The 25,850-nt window shown below is 38.1% G+C and overlaps 1 pseudogene; it reads left to right on the top strand.

The window, feature by feature from the left end:
- The first annotated feature begins 15,466 nt into the window (after positions 1-15,466).
- LOC101108395 (olfactory receptor 4F15-like) lies at positions 15,467-16,447 on the top strand (annotated as a pseudogene).
- Positions 16,448-25,850: the final 9,403 nt, after the last annotated feature.

Below are 25,850 nucleotides of genomic sequence, written 5' to 3'. Positions count from 1 at the left end.
GGCAACTGTGACACACAGGTACTCAGCAGATCCTGCAGCCTGGTGTTTTGATTGCCTTATTTTTACTTTTAAACTTGATTTCTGTACCAGTTTATTAAATAGTGTGTGATACACTTATTAAAATGATGGCAATAGTTGTAAAGAACCCAGGTGTCAATGCAGGAGACATAAAAGGCTCAGGTTTGACCCTTGGAAAGACCCCCTGGAGGAGGGCATGGGAACCTACTCCAATATTCTTGCCTGGAGAATCCCATGGACAGAGGGGCCTGGTGAGCAATAACAGTCCATAGGTCAAAAAGAGTTGGACATGAATGAGTAACTAACACTTCTACTTTCTTTCAAATATTATTCTCTTCACCAACCAAAAGATAGTCAAAGTCTAGGTTTATAAAGTGTATGAATCAATATGGGGAAGGTTTCTCATAAAACCCTTCATTTATAGCTAACATTTGTGGCCATCATCACATAAACATCTGTATAGAAGGCATATTGATATCTGTCCATTTTAGATTGTATATATTCCACCTAGTATTGTCTTATGCAACAGGGATGTACAATGATTGTCTGTTATTACATCTTACATGCTAGTAACGTAATGCTCAAAATTCTCTAAGCCAGGCTTCAATAATACATGAACTGTGAAATTCCAGATGTTCAAGCTGGATTTAGAAAAGTCAGAGGAACCAGAGATCAAATTTCTAACACCCGTTGGATCATCGATAAAGCAAGAGAGTTCCAGAAAAACATCTGTTTCTGCTTTATTAACTATGCCAAAGCCTTTGATTGCGTGGATCATAATAAACTGTGGAAAATTCTGAAAGAGATGGAAATAGAAGTCCACTTGACCTGCCTCTTGAGAAATCTATATGCAGATCAGGAAGCAACAGTTAGAACTGGACCTGGAACAACAGACTGGTTCCAGATAGGAAAAGGAGTACATTAAGGCTGTATATTGTCACCCTGCTTATTTAACTTATATGCAGAGTACATCATGAGAAACACGGGGCTGGAAGAAGCAGAAGCTGGAATCAAAATTGCCGGGAGAAATATCAATAACGTCAGATATGCAGATGACACCACCCTTATGGCAGAAAGTGAAGAAAAACTAAGGAGCTTCTTGATGAAAGTGAAAGAAGGGAGTGAAAAAGTTGGCTTAAAGCTCAATGTTCAGGAAACTAAGATTGTGGCATCCAGTCCCATCATTTCATGGCAAATAGATCTGGAAACAGTGGAAACAGTGACAGGTTTTTTTTTTTTGGGGGGGGGCCTCCAAAATCACTGCAGATGGTGACTACTGCCGTGAAATTAAAAGATGCTTACTCCTTGGAAGGAAGGTTATGACCAACCTAGATAGCATATTCAAAAGCAGAGATATTACTTTGCCAACAAAGGTCCATCTAGTCAAGGCTATGGTTTTTCCAGTAGTCATGTACGAATGTGAGAGTTGGACTACAAAGGAAGCTGAGCACTGAAGAATTGATTCTTTTGAACTGTGGTATTGGAGAAGACTGTTGAGAGACCGCATGACCTCAGAGGGTTGGCCGACAAGGTGGGTCGAGTTCCTTATGTTGCTCCCTTTTTTATTCTGATTTCTGATGGTTCTCCTCTTGGGTCCCACAAAATACCTCTGCATGATAATAACTCTCCTCTTGTTTCTGCAACAAAAAATTTTGAGGAAGAATTTTACAGGATTGGGTTTTAACTGCAACTAGATTATTTTTTAGGTATGTAACTTGACAGAAGCATCTTGATTTATAAAGTGGGGATAAAAAAAATCTACCTTGTGAGGTTTTACAGTATTTTATGAGCTTCAAGTGGAGAATATAAGTGAAACCCCTGGGTAATGTAAATACTCATTTATTATTAGTTTCCTTCCCCTTCACCCAGAGATGGTTTAAACTAAATAGAAAACTCTACATAAGATCTGAGAAAAGATGAAGCACAATGTAAGATGACCTTTCCACACAAGACAGCCAAATCAACATGCCTTCCCTATGTTTCTGACAATCACCCCACCTCTGTTTATGCCAAATCTCATCCCCACGGTTATAAAGTAAGAGCTCATTGGACATTCTGTGAAAGTATGCTAGAGTCTGTCTCTTTAACATAAGGCACACTTTCTTTAAATTGTACTCTCCACAAGAAATAAGACCATGTCTTATATCCTAGTCTTCACAGCAACTGAAAGATTATAATTCCTATAAGAGGTAAACTTCAGGCAAAATGATAGAGAAGTCATTTTAACTCTTTAAGTTTTCTTTTCTTTTTTTTTTTTTTTCACTGCTAAAATGGGGGCAGATTGTAGTGCTTGCTCTTGATAATTGTTGTTGGGGATAAATGAGGCTGTGCCTGTAAAATATTTGCTAAGTATCTCACCAATGATGATGAAGACGAAACTACTCAGCCTTTGTTTAGTCCCTGGGTTACTTAATCAAGAGATATGATGATGTCTTGTATTGATTTTACAGGAGAGATCTTTTTATTGTTGTCTCCAACTCTTTGCAACCCTATGGACTGTAGCTCTTCAGGCTCCTCTGTCCACGGGATTCTCCAGACAAGAATACTGGAGTGGATTGCCAGCCCCTCTTCCAGAGGATCTTCCTGACCCAGGAATCAAACCCATGTCTCCTGCATCCCCTGCAATGAAGGTAGATTCTTTACTTGCTGAGCCACTGGGGAGGCCCCTACTAGGCAGCAGTATCCTAGAAATCTGTAAGTGTATATTATTCATCATTTTGTCTCCCTTCCTAACTGGTACATAGTGAGTTATTCTGAATGTTACTTAATGTCCTTAAACACTGAGATAACTGTAATTTTCTGATTATAATCCAATTTACTGTATCACTACACACAGAGAGAATGAGCTAAACAGTCCTCCAGCACAGAATTCCCTTTGACATTCCTTCTTATTATAAATTAATAATAGAAACTATAGGTTACACGTTAGCATATTCTAAGTTTGGTTATCAGAAGTTATTTTCCCAAAGAGAGGTTACTTTTGGAAAGGCTAAGAACTTAAGTTTCTAGGCAGCCAAGTACAGATCCAGTTCTTACATTATAATGAGTCTACAGAGTGCATCCAGAATTTTTAGATAACTCTTCTGTCTCTTTAAACTTTGATGGTAACCATGGTAATTATTAATTATATCAATAAAATCAAGAGCTATTTAAAAAAATAATCAAAATGAATAAGCCTTTGTCCAAGATTTTTAAGAAAAACAGGGAGAAGATCCAGCAGACAAAAAGAAAGAGCAGAAATTATAATGGATATCACAGGAGTACAAACCGTAATAGGAGAATACTATGATCAGTTATTGGACAAGGCATTGGCACCCCACTCCAGTACTCTTGCCTGGAAAATCCCATGGGCGGAGGAGCCTGGTAGGCTGCAGTCCATGGGACTGCTAAGAGTCGGACACGACTGAGCGACTTCACTTTCACTTTTCACTTTCATGTATTGGAGAAGGAAATGGCAACCCACTCCAGTGTTCTTGCCTGGAGAATCCCAGGGACGAATGAGCCTGGTGGGCTGCCATCTATGGGGTCACACAGAGTCAGACACGACTGAAGCGACTTAGCAGCAGCATGATCAGTTATATGCCAATGAATGACAACTTAAATAAAACGGATAAATTCCTAGAAACACACACTCTTTTTAGACTGAATCAAGAAGAGATAGAAAATCTGAACGGACCATTATTGGAACTATATTTGAATCTGTAACCAAGAATCTTCCAAAAAACCAGTCTAGGACTGCACAGCTTCAGGGAGGAATTCTACCAAACATATAAAAAAAATTAATACCTACACTTCTCAAACTACTCCCTAAAACTGAAGGGGAATGATTTCTAAAATCATTCTCTGAGACCACTATCACCCTGATACCAAAACCAGAGAAAGATACTGCAAAGAAAGAAAATTATAGGTCAATATTTCTGATGAATATAGATGCAAAATCCTCAACAAATTATAACAAACTGAATTCAACAATACCTGAAAAGGATAATACACCATAATCAAGTGGATTTTTTCCAAGGATGCAAGAATGTTTCAATATTCACAGATCAATTAATGTGATACACCACATTAACAAAATGAAGGATGAAAATCATAGGATCATCACATTAAAAGAATTTGACAAAATTCAGTGCACGTTGTTGATAAAACTTCAAACAAACTTGGGTGTACTTTCAAAGGAAACAAAACAAATAGTTTGAGAAAATGAAAACAAACACACTGAAAAACAAGTTAACTAACCAAATTCTCTATCACCTCTCATCTGATAGAGAATAGGCCCCCATCATCTCAAGAGACATACAAAAGAATCTGATATTGATGAAGTATTCCTGGGTTCATAGGGATATAAGCACTAGAATGATGACACTCATTGGTCTTTTGATCTGGTGGTTAAAGAAGGCCTTACTGGTCATGGGTCTATAAATTCAGCAGAAAAGAAAGCATCAATAAGCTGTGTCTGTTTGGTAATGTAATTTATCCTTTTCCTTAATTGGTAAGTATCTCATGTGACTGAATACCTGAATGAATTCCTTCTGTTGACCAATTAAACTGTCATGGCCATGAAACTTCCATGTGGTCTTGGAACTATTCAACAGTATATATTAAAAATGAAATTATGTACTCCACTTCTTTTTATATAGCCTTTGGAAGCATCTGCACACATGTATAAGAGCACATGTTAAAATATTTGCTATTAAAAAAATTTGCTATTACGTAATAGAAGCAAACATTTGATAAAACTCAAATGTCCATTGATAGGAAATGTTATAGACATGCACTCTCCCAAAACCTTATTGGAGCAGCACCACCACTCGAGTCTGAATGAACCAGCTTTTCCTTGCATAAAATATGTATTTTTGGCTTTACCAGAGCAGTTGTCTCTAGTACCATAAAGAGTGTTAGTCCCAACCTAATTTGGATAGAGAAATACAATTTACAGTAATAAACAGTTTTATACTAAAAGAATAGTAGGATTTTGCCAATATGGTTCAGAGTATGGAGAACATGTATGTGACAGCATTCTAAAATTATTATGCCAAAAAAGACAAAATATGAAACTAAAGTAGAATTTATTAACATATAAATACTGACCTGAGATTTAGGTAGTAATGTGTATTAACACGAATAAGTGGAGTGGTGTTAACAGCCTATTAGATTGTTAAATCTTTTACTCGATGAAGATATTTCATGAAAATGTACATCAAGGGGCATTACAAAGAATGTTAATAATCAGATGGACTAGTTACCCATCCAGTGAATTTCAGTTAGCTTCTAACCACTCCAGGATATGATTAATGGGCACATGTGCAAAGCGGCTATGGTAACAGGGATGGAAGCTATACATGATCTCAATACTTCCCTTCAATAGACTTCCCCTCAACAAAGCTGATCTGTGTACATCACAGAGTTCCAACCTGCCAGTAGAGGAAACCAGTCAGCGTCATTTCTGGGGGAAAATGGCTAGCTACCTGGCAACATATGGATTACGTTGGACCTCTTTTTTCATGGAAGAGGCAGTGATTTATCCTATCAAGAATAGATACATATTTCATAATGAATTTGAATTACTAGTCTGCTATCATGGCTTCATATTGTGTCAACTCAGCTCAACCAGACCTGTTCCCAGAATTTCCTTCCATGTATATTTCCACATTAGGATTCATCACTAGAAAAGTTTGTTTGAGATTTGGAGAAGTGAAGCAGTACCATTTTTGTTCTGAAGGCCAAGACAGAGAAAGTATCCTTGTAACTCATGCATGCAACTGGCTCACCTTGCTGATGTGGGACAACTTGGGCCTTCAGCTCCTTTCACTCCTGCTTGATTTCCACCTCAGTTTTTCTAAGTCCTGGGTCAGATACAAGTGCATGCTTATGATGAGGAGCATCAGCTTACTCCACAGGTCGCCTGCATCATCAAAATTAGAAGCAAAGAGAGACACAGTTCAAGTTTATCCTTGGTCTCCTTCACTTCCTGTGCATTTCCCTTCCAGATTGCTAGTTCTGCAGGCTTCCGGCTCAGCAGAAGTTTCAACGGCAATACACTAATACTGTTTAATGGCCTCCACCATTGCATAAACCTTTCCCATGTCTTTATAGCCCCAGGAATGATAAGAGCTTACTGCTCTTGCCAGCACTGGGATCCTTTACAGTCCTTTCTTGGTTCTTGTAACCCTACCTAAACTCTCATAAGTAAGAGAGATATCAGAAATAACATACACGAGTGAGAATATTGAGAGAAGAAAATCCTTGGGTACTGTAGTGGGAATGTAAGTTGGTAAAGGACTATAAATGCTGCTGCTGCTGCTAAGTCGCTTCAGTCATGTCCGACTCTGTGCGACCCCATAGACCGCAGCCCACCAGGCTCCCCCGTCCCTGGGATTCTCCAGGCAAGAACACTGGAGTGGGTTGCCATTTCCTTCTCCAATGCATGAAAGTGAAAAGTGAAAGTGAAGTCGCTCAGTCATGTCTGACTCTTAGGGACCCCATGGACTGCAGCCTACTAGGCTCCTCCGTCCATGGGATTTTCCAGGTAGGAGTACTGGAGTGGGGTGCCATTAATGCATTATAGATACCAGTATGGAATTTCCTCAACAAATTAAAACCAAAGCTGCATATGATCCAGCAACTCCACTTTTTCGTCTATACATAAAGGAAAAGAAATCACTGTCTTGAAGAGATATCTGTACCGCCACAATCACTGTAACATTATTAACAATAGCCAGGACCTCAAAACAACCTAAATGTGTGCTGACAGATGAATGGAGAAAGAAAATGTGGTATGTACATATGGCAGAATGTTGTTCAGTGATGAGAAGGAAGGAAATTCTGCATTTGTGACAACAGGGATGGACCTGGAGAGTATTTTGCTAAGTAAAAAAAAAGTCAGACAGAGAAAGACAAATATTGTATGATCTCATTTATATGTAGAATCTTAAAAAAAGCTCTGAACTCATAGAAACAGGGAGCAGATTGGTGGGTTATCAGAGGTGGGTAGTGGATGAGAAGTGTGGAAGTGGTCCAAAGCTACAGATATTCAGTTATGTAATAAATATGCTTAAGAAATTTGATGCACAGGAATGGTGACTGTAGTTAACAGTACTGTATTATATCAGATGGTCTCTGATTTACTATGGTTTGACAAAGTTTTTTCACTTTATTATGATGTGGACGTAATATGCAATCAGTAAACCACACTTCTAAATTTTTATCTTTTCCTGATCTAACAATTTGTGGTATGATGCTGTCTTGTGGTTCTGGGCAGTGGGAGTGAGCCACAGCTCCCAGTCAGCTCCACAATCATGAAGGAAAACAGTTGATATACTCTTAGCCATTTTGTGTTCATACAACTATTCTATTTTTCACTTGTAGTACAGGATTCAATAAATTATGTGAGATATTCAACACTTTATTATAAAATAGACTTTATGTTAGATGATTTTATCCACCTGTGGGCTAATGTATGTGTTCTGCAAACATTTAAGGTAAGATTGGAGAAGGCAACGGCACCCTACTCCAGTAATCTTGCCTAGAAAATCCCATGGACGGAGGAGCCTGGTAGGCTGCAGTCCATGGGGTCGCGAAGAGTTGGACACGACTGAGCGACTTCACTTTCACTTTTCACTTTCATGCACTGGAGAAGGAAATGGCAACCCACTCCAGTGTTATTGCCTGGAGAATCCCAGGGACAGGGGAGCCTGGTGGGTTTCCGTCTATGGGGTCACACAGAGTCGAACACGACTGAAGTGACTTAGCAGCAGCAGCAGCAAGGTAAGATAGGCCAAGCTATGATGTTCTGTATGTTAGGTCTATTAAATGCACTTTTGATTCAGATATTTTCAATTTACGATGGGTTTATTGGGACATAACTCCATTGTAAGTTGAGGGAGATCAGTATTTAAAAGTTGCCAAGAGAGTAGATCTTAAGAGTTCTCATTACAAGAAACACATTGTATGTGAACTGATGGATTTAATTAAACATGTGGTAATAATTTTGTAATATATGCATATACCATCAGTATGTTGTATATTTTATATGTTATATGTGTATAACATTTACAATGTTACATGTAATTATATCTCAATAAAACAGGAGAAAAGCTTTTACTATACTTGCTTTATCACACACTTATCCATCTATCCACATATCAACACATTTTTGATTCTTCCAGAAGTGAATTGAGGATCTGTTTCCTGCATTCTAATTGAGTCATCATTCATTTATATGAAACATTTATTGAGGTCAGTCTGTGCTATACATCGTTTCATAGAACCAGAGGAGTCACTTTTTATTTATTTTAAATTTTACTTTACAATATTGTATTGGTTTTGCCATACATCAACATGATTCCAACGTGTTCCCCATCCTGAACACCCCTCCCACCTCCCTCGCCATACCATCTCTCTGGGTCATCCCAGTGCACCAGCCCCAAGCATCCTGTATCCTGCATCGAACCTAGACTGGCGATTCGTTTCTTACATGATAGTATACATGTTTCAATGCCATTCTCCCAAATCTTTCCACCCTCTCCCTCTCCCACAGAGTCCAAAAGACTGTTCTATACATCTGTGTCTCTTGCTGTCTTGCATACAGGGTTATCATTACCATCTTTCTAAATTCCATATATATGTGTTAGTATACTGTATTGGTGTTTTTCTTTCTGGCTTACTTCACTCTGTATGATCGGCTCCAGTTTCATCCATCTCATTAGAACTGATTCAAATGTATTCTTTTTAATGGCTGAGTAATACTCCATAGTGTATATGTACCACAGCTTTCTTATCCATTCATCTGCTGATGGACATCTAGGTTGTTTCCATGTCCTGGCTATTATAAACAGTGCTGCGATGAACATTGGGGTACACGTGTCTCTTTCAATTCTGGTTTCCTCGGTGTGTATGCCCAGCGAGACAGCAAAAGAGACACAGATGTATAGAACAGTCTTTTGGACTCTGTGGGAGAGGGAGAGGGTGGGATGATTTGGGAGAATGGCATTGAAACATATATAATATCATATATGAAATGAGTCACCAGTCCAGGTTCAATGCATGATATTGGATGCTTGGGGCTAGTGCACTGAGACGACCCAGAGGGATGGTACCAGGAGGGAGGAGGGAGGGGGGTTCAGGATGGGGAAAATGTGTATACCTGTGGTGGATACATGTTGATGTATGGCAAAACCAATACAATATTGTAAAGTAATTAACCTCCAATTAAAATAAATAAATTTATATTAAAAAATGAAAGGTCATGTTCAAAGGAATCATTCTTTTTAAAGTAAAATGTGCATTGATTTTATTTTTATGCACATTTTTCTTGTTGAGTTTGTTTGGATGAAGGTCTTACACTTGCCAAAAAGATGGAATACTGGATATGTTGCTGGGGGTCAATCCTAGGAGGGTTCTGGAAGTGGAGAGCTTTGAGCAGGTTTTGAAGAGCAGAGAGGCAGACTTTGCTTTTCTTCTGCTAGAAATACTGTTCATGCCCCTCTGTCTCCTGGTCCTTCAGATCTCAGTACTTTGACTGCTTAACATGAGTGATGGTCCACCCTATTATTCTCTCCAATGCCATTATTTTCAAAATGTGAAAGAGGTTCAAGCATTTCCTCTTGCCTGTTCAGCATTATGGGTGTTTGAGCTGATTGAAATGTATAGTGAAATCCGCATGATTCTGATTTGTCTTCACAATCCCCAGGGCTTCTGCCTCATTTTAAATCATCAATGAGTCAGTAATCATTGACAGACAAAATTGCCAAAGCTGATGTTCTAAAATAGCCAGTCAGTTTTGTTTCCTCTCCAGTGACTCATTATAAGATTTTTCTTTCAGATGTCTGTTTCAAACCAATCAGGTTCTAGGAACAATTCCCCTGACCACATGAGCTAAGTGAACAAATGTAAGTATCTGCAGCATCACCTGGTCGCTATTCTTCAGACGTTAATTACCTTGTTTAATTCTTTCAGCTTTTTATAAAATGGCAACGGCAGAAACATAAGCTCAGTTACTAAGATACTTTAGCTCTCTGAAGATGCTGTGGTCTGGGAACAGGTTGGTGGAAAAATGAAAAGTCCAGCTAACAAGAGGAAAAAATTAAACTTGATCATTAGTTTCATAGTCTTGGTGGGCAAATCTTCACTTGCAGATATCAAATGGATTTTTAGTTGTGGTTAGATTAGTTATAATGTAGGGAAGAAGAAGCAGATCTCATTAGGGCTATGGATTATGGAGAGAGGTGAATAACTGACTTTGATTTTTATGTGGTGCTTAGACATGTGTCTTAGGCTTCCAGAGGGAAACTAATGTCACGAAGGGCATAAAGGTCAGCACAATGCAATGTCTTTAGCATAGGCCAGTCACTTGAGGCTTCAGGTGATGATTAGGAAAGAGTTTATTTACTTCTTACCTCATTAACATTTTTGATATGAGTGAAGAAAATTAGTAACCTCAGAAGTTAGAAAGCAAGACCACTTATTCGGTTTTATTTCTGTATTTATAGAAAAGTGAAAAAAGGGAAAAAATCCCCTGGAGACTAGTTCTCCATGGTACTTCTTGGGCCTAAAATTAAATGATGTACACAGAATCTGGAGAAGGACAGACTGATCATTTGTCTTTCTGAGAACAAACTTGACCCTGTCTACATGTCTCATTACTAACCTACTGTTTTCAGCTGTGATTTAGAAAAACTGCTATAATGGTATTGAAAGAAAATTAATCCTTCTACTATTATCCATATTTGTTGGGCATTTAGCTAATTTTTATTTTTATTTTTGGCCACCACAAAGTAAAACACCTAAGATTTAGAAAAAACAACACGTTTAGGAATCTAGAGGTATGAAAATTGATCTTAAGCAGAAAGGTGAAAGGAATAATTTAATTGTTACTTAATTCAAGGACAGTAGGATTTATTTAAAAGGGTTCTTGATAATGTCTCTATTTTACTTCTACAGAGCAACAGATAAATAGACACAGACTTGTGAACTAGAAGGTTCATTTGAAAGCAGAGAAGTTTTAGACTGTCAAATTAATAAAGCATAGGGACAGCCTAACCAGAGAGATACTAAATTTTTAAGTGTTATGTCTCTGATGATTTAAGTATGCCAGTGATGTATTATTTGTGCTGGATCAGAAATTTCTTTATATACTTACTGGTTTATTTAGTAGTAGGACACCTATTTTCTTCATTTTCTTCAACTATAAACTTGAAATGGATGAGAATCTCTTCTAGGAGATCAAACCCACATATATCTTCAAAACAATGATAGTGTTTAGAGAGCAAATGTTAAAGAGTTGTTGGAACTTTAATGACTTTTAATTGAGAAGAGCATGGCAGTAGATGAAAGTCCTGGAGAAGAAAAGATTCAAAGTGTTCTTTTAGAGCAAGCTCAGTTTAACTCAGAGCCAAAAAACAGCTCAGTATCACTCTTTGAGGAGCACTTTTATGCCTTCCCCTGGGTTTGCGTATTCAACCAGGTGCAACTCTTATCTTTGAAGACACAAGCTGAATCCATGTTAATGTCGTCTGGCATTTAGTTCTTTATTTACTTCATTTCCTATTTAGAACATCAGACTCATTTCTAGACTCCCCATTTTTCCTCTTTCCTTATCCAGTTGTTCCTCTGATGTACCTCACTTAGATTCATTGTACTTGGACGGTACCTGATGTTCCAAATTTATTTTGCTATTTGTGTGCTGTGCTTAGTCACTCAGTCGTGCCTGACTCTTGCGACCCCATGACTGTAGCCTGCCATGCTTCTCTGTACATGGGATTCTCCAGGCAAGGATGCCAGAGTGGGTTGCCACGTCCTGCTCCAGGGGATCTTTCCGACCCAGGAATCAAACTCAGGTCTCCTGCATTGAAAGCAGACTTTTTACCGATTGAGCTACTTTTTAGGAAATCAAAACTCCCAGTTACTTAAGTACCTACATAAGAGGTAGCTACTGCTCCCAAAAAGTGATCAGAAGAAATAATTTACAAAGCAATGTGAATACTTGTCATTTCTTATTGTCTAATCCTTGGGGACATTAGTATGTTATTTCCCAGATTTATCATTTGAATGACTAGAAAAGTTCCAAAAAATCTACAGAATTAAGGAATGTATTAGGAATATGGTCAATGTGTTTTTTTTGTGTGTGTGTATGAAGATATCATGAATTCTTTACGAAGTTTACATTTATATGGAGTGTGGTTCATTGTTTGCTCCTACTCTTTCTAAAAATAACTAGTTAGCCATTATTTAGAGATCCTTCTTCCTCTGCTTCTCTTCCATCATCTGCCAGTCCATTTGGTAATCATCCTTCCCTCTCTACATCCACCTGTCCCTCTATCCCTCCACCCATCTATCCATCCGCTTAGTCATTTACTGATAACAGACACTAATTAGAGTCACATCTTGTGATGACAATGGTAGTGGGGTGCCTGGGAGAGTAGACGAATATAAGACTCCGTTCTTTCCCTGACAAAATGTACCATTTATGTACAATTTCTCAGCCTTGGCATATTTGGGGCTGGGTAATTCTTTGTCATGGCAGGCTGTACTGTTATCTTGTGCATTATAGGATGTTTACTAGCATCCCTTGCCTCTACCTACTAGATGTCAGTAACAACTTCACTCTCCCTTCCCACCACACTTTGCCACAGTTGTGACAACCAAAAATAGTTTTAGACATTGCTAAATGTCCCCTGTGGGGAAGTTTTCAATCATCCTCAGTGAGCACATTGTTTTTAGAAGAGAGATTTAAGAGGGCATAATTTTCCTGCATTTGATAAGTCCTATAATAAAGGTACATATACTGCAGAAGTATTTTGAATACATTCTGTCTTTTCTCCCACCTATGATTATTACTAATACACTTCTGCAGTGTAGTTCATAGTTCAACCCCAAAAGAGATTTTATGTTTCAGGAAATTATTCACCAAGTCTCGTGACTGATTTCTTTTGCTCTACAGTGATTTTGTTATTTCATATGACAAATCTTTAGCCATGAATTATTCAGCCATGCAGCTAATTAGATCCTACTGTTGTTTTCCTTTTTGATTATGCAATTTCCGTTGAAATGACTGCAGAGATATTTAATAGAAATGCTCTTTGAAAAAGTAGTTATTAAATGTTAAATTATTAAAAATAAGCTAGCATACAGATCAGGATAGGGAGAAGTGGAATTTGTAATCGCTCAGCAAAGTAGATTTTTGAGGGGTATATGTCTCTTCTTTTAAACAAAAAATTTTGATTTCTTTAAATGAGGTTATTAATACCTCTATATTAGTAATTTTTCAGGCACAGATTTTCAGTGGTTTATGTCACTAACAAAGGTTAGCAATAGGTTTATTTTAACAAAAGTTAAAATAAATAATCTACTAAATCTAACTGGGTATGAGAGTTACCCAGTTTAAGCAATAATTTGCTCATGTAGGAGATAATATGTCAGTTATTAATATTTTTCCTTTTCTTACATCATTTTAGTTATTGACACTCCAGCGCTGCTTTCTGTCTTATATTTTAGATTGAAACATATCTTCCTTCAGCTTTTGGAGAGTTATGATGAAATGTCATGTTTCTTTATATATTTTTATTTCTAACATTCAAGGAATTATTTGAATATAGTTTCAACTACTTCCCCCTCCTCACTTGATCCTATAAAACTGGGTATGTATAGGGATTCTTTAACTATTGGCCATGGGTGAAAGTGGGAAGAACCTGCAGTTTTCTTTTGCTGAGCTTCTTATGATTAGTAGGTTTCAATGCCAGCAGAGTTGTCCTATTATAGCGTGGGAAATTATTAGTTCTTTATTTTCAGAGCTAAATATTCCTTATTGTTTAATTCACTTTGGTTATATAGCTATAAAGAGAGGTTAGTGGGGAGGATCTTCTCTGTTTCACTTAGAGATGCAGAGTAAAGTTAAATAGAGGTACAATAGACACTTGGCTATAATAGTCCAATGTTCACATCTGGGGGTCTAGTTAAGTACACACAAGCTTCTGCTACAACTCTAGATGTCTTGGCAGAATGAATACATATAGCAAAGAAAGAGAATGACTTTCTTATACCATTTGCCATTTATTATAGTAAAGGTGCCTACTATATTGTTTATGATATATATAATGCAAAAGTTCCAACTGTTTATGGCACCATTCTCAGCCTGTATCACTACTTGAGTTCTATACTTTTTTACTTGTATAAAAGATTATTTTGTATCCTTCAGACTCTGTTCATAAAGCTTCAAATGTCTCTTTATTGTACAGTCCTTATTAAATTTGTTGACTAAATATATATTTACTCTATCAGCAACTTCCTTAATTTTATAGATTTGGGTCTTTCTTGTTTATTTTCATATAAAAACTCTGCAACAAAGTACATTATTTCATAGTCTCCAAACTGTCAGGGTTATTTATAGTGCTGGACATTTCACTATGTATCATCTCAATATATCCAGATTGTAACCATATCTCATTGTCTCACTCAGTTCAGTTCAGTTGCTAAGTAGTGTCTTACTATTTGCGACCCCTTATCACACTGATCTAAGTCACCATCATCTCTTGCTTGGATTATTGCAATAGCTTCTAATAATCTCCTTGATTCTCTCTGATTATATCATCAGAACTCTTTTTACAGGGATAAAATTTATTTACAATGTTGTGTTTTTTCTGTTCTTGGCTTTATTTCTAGTGTTCAGACTATTCCTGGTACATAGGAGGTGCTTGATAAATATTGTTGAAGGGAATGAATTAATATATAAGAAAGATTTTAGTCAAAGCATTCCCAAATATTTTTTTCCACCACAAATATTCGCAAGATATTATATGAGGATAAAAATTTAAAGACATGATGATTTATAATCTTGAGTAGTTTAATTATATGAAGAAAATAGACATGTGACCAACTGTAAATAGAGTGAGTAAATGTGGATATATAGGTATGCTAAGAAGAAGGTTAGACAGATAAGGTACCATTTGATCTGGATACTAAACAATTAAAAATATTTTGGGAAGTATAAAATAAGGAAGGATCATTTCTGGCTTAAGCAATGAAATTAGTCATAAGATATTACAAATCTTTTAGTCATAGAATAATCTTCTTTGCCTATCTAGTATATATGATTTGTTATTACATATAATAATCAGGGAGAGTATGGTCAACATTGATCACATTGATAAAGCAATTTAACACTGAAGACCCTTTGCTTGTGTTTTCATCAGGTGCACCTCTGGGTACCAGTCCAAAGATCGCTCACCATTCCTTGTGTTAGCAAGGCCACCTGGCACTCAGTTATTGTCATATGAAAGTACAGGAATAATGGCTAAAAGGGTAATATTTGATTTTGGTGAAATTCTCAGGTAATATTTGACTTTAAAAATTTATGAACCTTTCCATAGATGGCAGTAATGTAACAGTATTAATTTTAATTGTCTCATTTTCTTCCTTTAGGTAACAGGAGAATGAACAGCTAAATGAATCAATGAGTGGACACAACTACTCTGTGGTGTCTGAGTTTGTGTTGCTGGGACTCTCCAGTTCCTGGGAAATCCAGCTTCTTCTTTTTTGCTTTTCATGTCTTTTCTACATGTCAAGTATGATGGGAAACCTTTTTATAGTGGTCACTGTGACATCTGACCCTTACTTACACTCCCCAATGTATTTTCTGTTAACAAATCTCTCCATCATTGACCTGATATTTTGCTCTATTGCAGCACCCAAGATGATCTGTGATCTTTTCAGGAAGCAAAAAGTCATCTCCTTTTGGGGCTGTATTGCTCAGATCTTCTTTAGCCATGCTGTGGGAGGCACAGAAATGGTGCTGCTCATTGCCATGGCCTTTGACAGATATGTGGCCATATGTAAGCCTCTCCACTACCTGACCATCATGAGCCCACGAATGTGCATTTTTATTTTAGTGGTTGCCTGGACCATTGGTCTTACTCACTCATTGACTCAACTGGCTTTTGTGGTAAACTTGCCCTTCTGTGGCCCTAATGTCTTGGACAGCTTTTACTGTGACCTTCCTCAGCTCATCAAACTTGCTTGTACAGATACCTATAAACTGGAGTTCATGGTCACTGCTAACAGTGGATTCATTTCCTTGGGTGCTTTCTTCCTGCTCATCTTGTCTTATATATTCATCTTGGTCACTCTTCAGAAACATTCTTCAGGTGCTTCATCCAAGGCTCGTTCCACTCTGTCAGCTCATATTATTGTGGTGGTTCTGTTCTTTGGTCCACTGATTTTTTTCTATTTGTCACCCTCTCCTCCAACACATCTGGATAAATTTCTAGCCATATTTGATGCAGTTTTAACTCCTTTTCTCAATCCAGTCATTTACACACTCAGGAACAGAGAGATGAAGATGGCAATGAGGAGAATGTTCTGTCAGCTTATGACTTTTAGGCAAAAAATCACTAGATGGCTTTATTGAAACAAAAAAATAACAAGTGGCTATTGACAGACTTTCTGTCCCTAACAGCCAATCCTTATGAAGAAGGGACCATCTTTCTGAGATTTTATCTTTTTCTTTCATTTGCAACATATGCCTCTGTTTCTTTACTTTTGCTACTCTCTGTGTTGGTTTCTAGGCATTAGGTAAAACAGCTACCTGTCCCAGTCTTGAAAGAGTGGCCCTGTACAGGTGGTGAAGCTTATGATTCAACCCTGCCCTAACTCTTGGTTGTCCCTCAAACATTTGTGAGTGTACAAACAGCCCTTTTCTTTTTAATGGTCCCCAGGAATTGAGGATGTGCCAAGACCTGTCAGTGGTCCAAAGGGGAGGATCCTAGATTCAGGCTGATGGGAAGCTAGACCCTCAGGCAGCAGCATTTAATGTATGAAATAGATACAGTCCTGAGGGACCACAGCATAAGCCCAAAGGTCCAACAGATTCAGGTGATTTGGAAGTGTTCCCTGGGTGGTAAGCACAAAAAACTGGGGCTTTGATGCGTGTATAAGCTCCTGTTTGGGAGATACCAATAGCTGTAGAGGCAGAGGGAGAGCAGAAAGATGCCCTGCAGTGGCCTAGGTTCCCTGGAGGCAAGTCTGTCATAGGCCCCTCCAGGAACTAAACCTGAAGCCGCTGCTCAGGCTGACGCTCCAGCACAGAAAGACAGCTGGGTGGGTCTTCTGTATGTCTGGTGCCCTGGAGGTGGCAGCCTGTCAAGAACTGTCTCTCCAGTTGTTACAGTCCTGAGAGAGCGAGGAACGCAAGGCCCGGCGTCCTCAGAGCAGGTGATCCGAGGGCTATCCGTGGACACCAGCTGTGCGTGAAAGTCCCGGGAAGATCCCGGCAGCGCCAGCAGGGCGGGAGCCTGAACATGGCGCCGCGAGTCTCGCTCCCGGAGGGCGCCCTGCAGGCCTGCCGTTGTTTGTCAGACCTCCATCCTGCCCACCCCAGGCCACCCTCCGGGACAAGCACAAAGCAAATGAGCTTCTCCTGCAGCTTCTGGGCGGCCCTGGATCTGCTGTTTCTGAGCTGGGCCCTGGGCAGGTGAGTCTGAGCATGAGAACTTTAGCCGTTTCTCAGATGTTCTGTGGAAATGGCCCTGTTGGTTTTCAAAGCTAGACGTTTTGGAAGCTCCTTTTATGGTGCAGGTGTTTAACTCTGGTGGTGCCTGGTGTGGGGTTCAAACCATTTGTTTCTCAGGGAGACACCCTGGATTTTGAGTTCCCGCCTGACTGCGGGTTGCTGGGCCTGGGGTGGGGGAGGAGGTTTATGGCCGGATTGTGCCCCAGCCTCCTCCACCTGCTTCCTCATGGGCTTCTCTCCTTGGTCTGCCCAGTAGGAGGTCCTCAGTCAGTTTTCAGAGGAAGTTGTTCCACACGAAGCTGTAAACCCATTGCGTCCACAGAAGGAGCAGAGTCCTCCTCCTGCTATGCCGTCATCTTGAACCGGAGCAAGGACTTTCTACTTTTATAGGAAATAATTGATAAAAAAAAATCTGTAATGGGAATTGAAAAGTGTTTAACTGAGCCAAAGTGAGGACTACAGCCCAAGAGATACATATTCAAAAAGCACTTGAATTATGCTCTATGGACTACAACAAAGGGGAGGCTTACAAAGGCAAAGGATGCACAATTAGTTGAATTTTTGGTAAAGAATTAGATTTGGTTCTGGCAAGAAGTAAGGTGCTTGTTCAGCAAGGGTTGGGTTGGGGTCTGAAATGGTTGCAGAGTTACAAGGGGAGACCTTGAGACTCTAAGGTTGCAGTTCACAGCTGCTAGCAGATATGATTTTGAGAATGACTGGTGTTCTCCTTGAGCTTGATACAGTTCAGAAAATTCAGGTTGTTAGTGATACAGGAAGGTGCCTCAAATCACATCCATGATGGCCACCTAGCTCCATTTTCAATGCCTGAACCATAGTTACTTCATTTTTATTTTTAAATGCCTTCTTTTCTTTAATGGTTAAAGCAGATGTAAAGTGCATGTTTACCAGGCTGCTTTGGTTCACCTAAAGTTCTAGTTAAATTGTGTCTAAGGCAGAATGATTTCCTCATACCTCAACATATGAAAATTTCTTTCATTACTACTATACATCACTGAATGTTCATAGACTTTCTCACCCAGATGGTGAGTGTATTTTGTTCTTTCTGGAGGGTGCATTACTTCTTCTTCTTCTTCTTTTTTTTTTTTTGGTGAAAAAGGAAATTTTCTACTAAAGGTGTAGAAATCACAGTTTACATTAACCCTTACTTTTCAGTTCCCATGCTGGTGCCAATAATACATTTTACACATATTAAATAATGATGTAAATATGTTTGTTTCTCAGGATGAGCATATTACTGTTTTTAAACTACTCCACCCTATAATTGGTAGTTCATTAGCATAATGCTTTGTTATTTGTTTGCATTTTAATATCTCCTTTTTTACTTATTTTGTTTGTTTCGGTCTTTGATGGATAAAAAGCAGAAAACAGCTTTCAGATCTTACACATTTGAATTCACAAACCTTGTTTTCATGCTTTGTTCCATATGTTGAAGAACGTTCTTAACTTTATGTTCAGCCAAGTAGATCAGGTGTTGGCAAACTTATTCTGTAAAGGTCCAGATTGTAAATAGTTTTGGATTTGTGGGCTAAATTGGGCAAGTGCTCAATTTTACTGTGGTAGTATACAAATAACCATAGACAACACATAAATGAAAAGGCATTGCTAAGTTTCAAGAAAACTTTATTTGTAAAAACAAGAGGCAGGCCATTTTTGGGGTACCTACTATATAGATTTGGCCATTCCTCCAACTATCAGTGTTTGTCTTAAAACAAAAGTCTAAAATGAAAGGCAGTATAGCATTGCACAAAATTTGCGGTTAAAATTCAGAGATATGCTCCTAACCACACTAACCCACTTGCTTTGTTATCGTTCTCAAGTCACTTAACCTCTCTGAATTTCAGTGTCCTCAAAGGCTCCCATAGAACTCATGGGTTTATGGTTATGACTGAATGAGATGATATTTGAAAGGGCTTTATCAATTTAAAAATTAGCCTGGGTTCCTTTCCTGGTCTGTAACCATTTGCGTGGAGTCGATCAGCTTAAAAATTAAATTTGCTTTATCTTGTAATGTGCATTATCTTCATTTTGTACTCTCTGTCTCCCTCTCTCCCTCACCCCCCTCTCATACACATGCGTGTGCACACACACACAGATATCTTGTGATGTAGCTCTATTATCTTGTCTTTTCATAGTACTGTGGTATGTACTTTCATTACCTCATATCACCTGCCAACTAAATATTTAATAGTTTATTCCTTCGGTTTGTTGGAAAAATAATACTGGGAGATATTTACAAAGTATATATTATGTGTCAGGCAATGCTTTTAGCTTTACCTGTATTAACTCGTTTAATCCTCATTGTTATTTTTCTTATAAAATTGGTTTAATATTGATCCTTAAAGAGCCTTACCTTTCCTTTCTTCATTTAGGGCCAATTTGTCTATATTATTATCCTCTTGTATTTATGTAGTTCTTTGTTGATAGTATAACCGTTCTAAATTAAATAAATTATGTTATGAACACAATTGAATTATGTTATATACATAAAGCTCAGCTATTTTATAATTAATATTTAGTAACATTGAAAGTTGCCCAAGATAGATTAATAATTGAAAAACATGGTAACAAAACAAGTGTTAAAACTTGATATATTTCTAAAATATACTATATATATATATATATATATATATATATGCCAAAATATTAGTAGTGATATTTCTTCTTGGGGGTGGGATTTAGGGTTTTTTAAAATTATCTTATCTGTAATTTGAACATATTTTATAGGAAAGATTTCATAATAATTTAAAAAGTTACTAAAATAGTCAAATATATTTTTAAAAAGTAACTTTGTTACTTTTCACAGCTTTTTGATGTTGAACTTTGACAAGGGCATTTTGCTAGCCTATGTAAATCATAATCATCGGTGGTAATTTATTTGTCTTTATACTTGGCCTCAAAAAGAATTCCAACATTCATAATTTTAGTCTCAAAAATTGCATTGCCATTCTCCTAGTGTGTCTTGGAAATCATTATACATTTTATTATCCTCTCTGATAAGGACGTATGTCTAAGTGGTCTGCAGATCCTGCATTCATTGAATGAGTTGACCTCTGGGTTTGGTACTGCTAGGGATAATAGGATGCTTTCACATGCAATTGCTGGACCCTATAAAAATAGAGGTACAATGGCAATTTCTAATTCTCTGCACAATTCTTGAGAAAATACACTTTAGACTGATTGACTCCAGTTTTAACTTTGGGTATTTGCTGTTGAAAATAAGATGCCAACTGGAGTTGTCACCAAGAATGTCTTGCAAGCTGATTAGAGACAAGCACTGAAAGGCAGCCACACAAAAGAAAGCTAAACTCCTCTTAGCAATTTAAAAATGTAGTCAAATATGGTATTCCAAACATAGTAAGTCTGCCATAGTTCACATGGCAGACTTAGTATATTTGGAATACTGTATGTGCAGTATTCCAGGAGTTACAGATAGATGATGTGTAAGTATTACAAACTGCCCTTAACTTCAGAAATTTATATTCCAAAGTTGAACTGGTTCTTTGCAGAAGGAAAGATAGTTTATGTTCATTGCATGTTAGTAGAAGGGAGATAAAGAAGTGAGAAAAATCTTCCTTCATGTGGATTTAGCAGTAGTTGAAGTAAAGAGCTAGTTGATGTTATGGGCTTTGATTAGTCTATTTGGTGTTGATTGAGTTAGATTAACGATTTCCCCAAATCAGAGCTATAGCCATAGTAAATACCATCTGTGATAAGTCTACAGCAAACATTATTCACAATGGTGAAAAACTGAAAGCATTCCCTCTAAGATCAGGAACAAAACAAGGGTGTCCAGTTTCACCACTACTATTCAACATAGTCCTGCAAGTCGTAGCTACAGCAGTCAGAGAAGAAAAAGAAATAAAAGGAATCCAGATCGGAAAAGAAGTAAAGCTCTCACTGCAGATGACATGATACATAGAAAACCCTAAAGATAGTATCAGAAAATTACTAGAGCTAATCAGTTCAGCAAAGTTGCAGGATACAACATCAACACACAGAAATCACTTGCATTTCTATATACTAAAAATGAAAAGTCAGAAAGAGAAATTAAGGAATCAATCCCATTCACCATTGCAACAAAAATAATTAAATATCTAGAAATAAACTTACCTAAGGAGACAAAAGAACTGTACACAGAAATTTATAAGCCGCTAATGAGAAAAATCAAAGATGACTTAAATAGATGGAGAGATAGTCCATGTTCCTGGCAAGGAAGAATCAACATTGTCAAAATGACTACTACCAAATGCAATCTACAGATTCAGTGCTATCCCTATCAAATTACCAATGGCATTTTTCACAGAACTAGATAAAAAAATTCACAATTCATATGGAAACACAAAAGACCCCAAGTAGCCAAAGTAGTCTTGAGAAAGAAGAATGGAGCTGGAGAAATCAAGCTTCCTGACTTCAGGTTATACTACAAAGCTACAGTCATCAAGGCAGTATTGTACTGGCACAAAACCAGAAATATAGACCCATGGAAAGAGATAAGCCCAGAAACAAACTCATGCACCTATGGTACCTTATTTTTGATAAAAGAGGCAAGAATATCCAATGGGGGCAAAGACAGCCTCTTCAATAAGTGGTGCTGGGAAAACTGGACAGCTACATGTAAAAGAATGAAATTAGAACACTTCCTAACACCATACACAAAGATAAACTCAAAATGGATTAAAGATCTAAATGTAAGACCAGAAACTATAAAAATTTCAGAGGAAAACATAGGCAGAACACTCGATGACATAAATCAAAGCAAGATCCTCTATGACCCACCTCCCAAGGTAATGGAAATAAAAGCAAAAGTAAACAAGTGGGACCTGATTAAACTTAAAAGCTTTTGCATAGCCAAGGAAACTATAAGCAAGGTGAAAAGACAACTCTTAGAATGGGAGGAAATAATAGCAAATGAAACAACTGACAAAGGATTTATTTCCAAAATATACAAGCAGCTCATACAACTCAGTGCCAGAAAAACAACCTAATCAAAAAGTGGGAAAATGATCTAAACAGGCATTTCTCCAAAGACCTACAGATGGCTAACAAACACATGAAAATATGCTCAACAGCACTCATTGTTAGAGAAATGCAAATCAAAACTACAATGAGATGCCACCTCACACCAGTCAGAATGGCCATCATCAAAAAGTCTACAAACAATAAATGCTGGAGAGAGTGTGGAGAAGAGGGAATGCTCTTGTACTGTTAGTGGGAACATAAATTGATACAATCTCCACAGTATGGAGATTCCTTAAAAAGCTAGGAATAAAACCACCATATGACCCAGCAATCCCACTCCTAGGCATATACCCTGAAGAAACCAAAACTGAAAAAGACACATGTAACCCACTGTTCATTGCAGCACTGTTTATAATAGCTAGAACATGGAAGCTTATGATTATACAGTGAAAGTGAGAAATAGATTTAAGGGATTAGATCTGATAGACAGAGTGCCTGATGAACTATGGACAGAGGTTCGTGACATGGTACAGGAGACAGGGATCAAGACCATCCCCATGGAAAAGAAATGCAAAAAAGAAAAATGGCTGCTGAGGAGGCCTTACAAATATCTGTGAAAAGATGAGAAGTGAAAAGCAAGGGAGAAAAGGAAAGATATAAGCATCTGAATGCAGAGTTCCAAAGAATAGCAAGAAGAGATAAGAAAGCCTTCCTCAGCGATCAACACAAAGAAATAGAGGAAAACAAGAGAATGGGAAAGACTAGAGATCTCTTCAAGAAAATTAGAGATACTGAGGGAACATTTCATGCAAAGATGGGCTCAACAAAGGATAGAAATTGTATGGAACTAAGAGAAGCAGAAGATCTTAAGAAGAGGTGGCAAGAATACACAGAAGAACTGTACAAAAAAGATCTTCACGACTGAGATAATCATGATGGTGTGATCACTCACCTAGAGCCAGACATCCTGAAGTCAAGTGGGCCTTAGAAAGCATCACTACGAACAAAGCTAGTGGAGATGATGGAATTTCAGTGGAGCTATTTCAAATCCTGAAAGATGATGCTGTGAAAGTGCTGCACTCAATAGGCCAGCAAATTTGGAAAACTCAGCAGTGGCCACAGGACTGGAAAAGGTCAGTTTTCATTCCAATTCCAAAGAAAGGCAGTGCCAAAGAATGCTCAAAGTACTGCACAATTGCACTCATCTCACACGCTAGTAAAATAATGCTCAAAATTCTCCAAGCCAGGTTTCAGCAGTATGTAAACTGTGAAGTTCTAGATGTTCAAGCTGGTTTTAGAAAAGGCAGGGGAGCCAGAGATCAAATTGCCAACATCTGCTGGATCATCGAAAAAGCAAGAGAATTCCAGAAAAACATCTATTTCTGCTTTATTGACTCTGCCAAAGCCTTTGACTGTGTGGATCACAATAAACTGTGGAAAATTCCGAAAGAGATGGGAATACCAGACCACCTAACCTGCCTCTTGAGAAACCTATATGCAGGCCAGGAAGCAGCAGTTAGAACTGGACATGGAACAACAGACTGGTTCCAAATAGGAAAAGGAGTATGGCCAGGCTGTATATTGTCACCCTGCTTATTTAACTTCTATGCAGAGTACATCATGAGAAACGCTGGGCTGGAGGAAGCATAAGCTGGAATCAAGATTGCTGGGAGAAATATCAATAATCTCAGTTATGCAGATGACACCACTCTTATGGCAGAAAGTGAAGAGGAACAAAAAAGCCTCTTGATGAAAGTGAAAGTGGAGAGTGAAAAAGTTGGCTTAAAGCTCAACATCAGAAAACGAAGATCATGGCATCTGGTCCCATCACTTCATGGCAGATAGATGGGGAAACAGTGGAAACAGTGTCAGCCTTTATTTTCTTGGGCTCCAAAATCACTGCAGATGGTGATTGCAGCCATGAAATTAAAAGACACTTACTCCTTGGAAGGAAAGTTATGACCAACCTAGATAGCATATTGAAAAGTAGAGATATTACTTTGCCAACAAAGGTCCATCTAGTCAAGGCTATGGTTTTTCCAGTGGTCATGTAGGATGTGAGAGTTGGACTGTGAAGAAAGCTGAGCGCTGAAGAATTGATGCTTTTGAACTGTGGTGTTGGGAGAAGACTCTTGAGAGTCCCTTGGACTGCAAGGATATCCAACCGGTCCATTCTAAACGAGATCAGTCCTGGGTGTTCATTGTAAGGACTGATGTTGAAGCTGAAACTCCAATACTTTGGACACCTCATGCGAAGATTTGACTCATTGGAAAAGACCCTGATGCTGGGAGGGATTGGGGGCAGGAAGAGAAGGGGACGACAGAGGACGAGATGGCTGGATGGCATCACTGACTTGATCGATGTGAGTCTGAGTGAACTTCAGGAGTTGGTAATGGACAGAGAGGCCTGGCGTGCTGTAGTTCATGGGGTCACAAAGTGTCGGACACGACTGAGCGACTGAACTGAACTGAATTGAGAACATAGAAGCAGCTTAGTTGTCCATCAACAGATGAATGGATAAAGAAGTTGTGGTACATGTACCCAATGGCATATTACTCAGCCATAAAAAGGAACACATTTGAGTCAGTTTTGATGAGTTAGATGAACTTAGAACCTATTATACAGAGTGAAGTGAATCAGAAACAAAGATAAATACTGTATTCTAACACACATATATGCGGAATCCAGAAAAATGGTACTGAAGAATTTATTTACATGGCAACAATGGAGAAACACATAGAGAATAGATTTATGGACATTGGGAGAGGGGAGAAGGTGAGATATATGGAAAGAGTAACATGGAAACATATTACCGTATGTAAGATAGTCAATGGGAATTTGCTGTATGTCTTAGGAAACTCAAACAGGGACTCTGTATCACCCTAGAAGGGTGGGATGGGGAGGGAGTAGGAGGGATTTTCAAAAGGGGGGGGTATATGTATACCTATGGATGATTCATGTTGAGGTTTGACAGAAAACAGACAAATTCTGTAAAGCAATTATCTTTCAATAAAAAATAAATTAATTAAAAAAATTGTAGGATGGTGGTGGGTATTATTTCACTTACTCAGATCAGAAACTGTAGTGCCAGTAGCCTTCAACCAATATACAAAGGAGACTGAGCCATCTCTCCTAGTGTGTGTCTGCACTTGAGTCTGATCTTTATTTGATGTCTAATCCTAAAGAATCAACTGGCATCTATTTTTGAGATAAAGGTATCCTTCTATCTTTGTGAAATTAGCTACCACTCAGGAAATGTTTATAACACAACAATCCTGAAATATTCAAGTTATTGATTTTAAATAATGACTACATTTGTGAGAACGTAGTGCAGTTATTCTTCAGTTC

Source organism: Ovis aries, chromosome 7, assembly GCF_016772045.2.
Source record: "Ovis aries strain OAR_USU_Benz2616 breed Rambouillet chromosome 7, ARS-UI_Ramb_v3.0, whole genome shotgun sequence".
In the NCBI taxonomy this organism is placed as follows: Eukaryota; Metazoa; Chordata; class Mammalia; order Artiodactyla; family Bovidae; genus Ovis; species Ovis aries.
This window is presented reverse-complemented; position numbering and strand designations above follow the sequence as displayed.